This window comes from Octodon degus, unplaced genomic scaffold, assembly GCF_000260255.1.
Source record: "Octodon degus isolate 3935 unplaced genomic scaffold, OctDeg1.0 scaffold00049, whole genome shotgun sequence".
In the NCBI taxonomy this organism is placed as follows: domain Eukaryota; kingdom Metazoa; phylum Chordata; class Mammalia; order Rodentia; family Octodontidae; genus Octodon; species Octodon degus.
This window is the reverse complement of record NW_004524625.1, coordinates 2,820,367-2,822,608: the sequence shown is the minus strand read 5'-3', so window position 1 is coordinate 2,822,608 and position 2,242 is coordinate 2,820,367. Positions and strand designations below refer to the sequence as shown.

The window sequence follows — 2,242 nt, the reverse complement described above, 5'->3', positions numbered from 1 at the left end:
AGGAAGATTGTTGTGAGTTCGAGACCAGCCTGGGTTACAAAGTGAGCTCAAGTCCAGCCTAAACTGCATAGTGAGACCCTGACTCAGAAAAAAGAATGAACAAATGAATGAAAGAGAGAGAAAGAAAGAAAGAAAGAAAGAAAGAAAGAAAGAAAGAAAGAAAGAAAGAAAGAAAGAAAGAAAGAAGGAAAGAAGGAAGGAAAGGAAAAATTTTTAAAAGATAGTAAGAACAAAAACCTTTAAGCATTAACTGCTCCTTTCAAAAGACCAGCAAAAATTGGTAGTACAATTAGCCATATTAAACTGCACAAATACCTAAAAAGAACAATAAAAGCTGAATTTTCATAACTTCTTTTTATTTCTTTCATATGTATCATTTTTATATTGCATATAGTGTTATTCTAATACATGAAGTGTTGACAATCATTTTTCATTGACTTTTACTAAAAGTTAACTATAAAATGTTGTGAAATTTAAAAAATATTCACTTATGTATATGTATACAAAGTCCAGGGAATTGTCAAAATGGATTTCCACTTTCCAGTCCTACAACCTGGAGCAATACCACCAGGTATTTGAGTCATATGTTTGCTAAATTTGAAATTGAGTGGGCTTAAAGGAAAAGTTGCCCTACTGCCATATCCATGTTGGAGGACAGACTTTACTGTGTTGTCACTGGTCATATCACACCACTTCTTTAAATATCCTACTTAATGCCCCTAAATTTGCACTATTAATCTTCTGCCTTGCTAATCAAATGCTGAAAATCTTATGCTTTGTCTTTTCAGGCAAAATAAATGTTCAATGCTTCAGCTATGATTGGAACCTCAAGATCGGATGGCTTTTATTTTGCTTAATATTTTTGTTTTAGTTAATTTTTCATATGTAGATTTTTGGGTTACATTTATTTTTGTAAGTGATCCTATGCATTTACATGAACGTTTGTCTTGATTTATCTGAGATCTAGAGTATGATGTTTTCACCTTAACTAGACATTTCTAGCATCTACTGCAACAATATGCACATGATATGTGCTTAGGAACATTCTCATACTCGCATCAGCAGACTCTGTTGCAGAAAAAATGTTTCATAAGAAACTCTGAATTGCACACATACATGTGTTCTATTGCTCTGAATTGTTCTACAATGACAAGAAACACGAAATCATCATTCTCATTCCATTTTTCAAAATGGAAACAAAGTTTGATACTTTAATTGCAATGTTATTTAGAAAGATAAAAATGGTTCATAATATTAATTTCCTAATTTCTGAAGCAAATATAAAGAATTGAAAATTTCAATTCATGTCATAGTCTGCCTAGCAGTAACCACTTTCATTTTTGTATTTTGTGTCTATATAAATTTAGCAAGGAAATAGACAATTAAATTTGTTACCTTTCTGCTATTTACTGATACTACCGATTAAAGCTGGATAACTAGCGCTGTAATAATTTTATTTTTTAGAATTTGTGGAGATTTTTTTCCAGAACTATACAAGGCTAAGTTGACATATTATCTCATAAAAACTTACTTATATTCTCTGGACAGTTACTCTATACGCAAACTATTTAATAAGGTATCACAATCATTAAATTGTATCCAAATTCAGGTTCTCTTCTTCAGTTTATTTTTTAAGTTCTTTCAAGTGTAAATGAGATAAAATGAATTGTATATATGAAAACATACAAAGTGATAACAACATATAGAACAAATTTAAAACCATAACCACAGCTAATTTCCAAATTCTATTTTCTCTTTAGTTAAAATATTATTTTTATTGGTACGTGTTTGCTGTCTGTGAGAGTTGGTACTTGTACACAATACATCTGAATTATTTTCTTTCCCCTCACCTCCTTTTCTTCTCCCTTCCTCCATCTTTGACCTCTTTCATTTTGCAAAATATCTCTCCTATTTCCTATAATCTATCTTTTAATTTGCTTTTTGATTATTTATGCTTTGGATAATGCCATCTTTTTGCTTTTTCTTATTTTTTTGTGCAACTTTCAGAAAACCACTGATTTACATCCTGTTCTTTAGAGTTGTAAACCACATGATAGAACTGGAACTATCAGTTCTTTTGATACCTAACACAATGCAAATAGTAGTTATACTGCTTAGGGAACAATGAAAAAAGTATGTACAGAATGAATACTTTTTTTCAAATTTTTTTTATCTTACTTTGAGTCCACAGGGGCAGGATCTATATATCGGGGGATGACTCTAGATAATCACAGAAAAAAAA

The 2,242-nt window shown here is 30.6% G+C and overlaps 1 pseudogene; it reads left to right on the top strand.

The window, feature by feature from the left end:
* Positions 1-525: 525 nt before the first annotated feature.
* LOC101565490 overlaps positions 526-2,242 on the top strand; it is a 45,634-nt pseudogene continuing 43,917 nt past the window's right edge.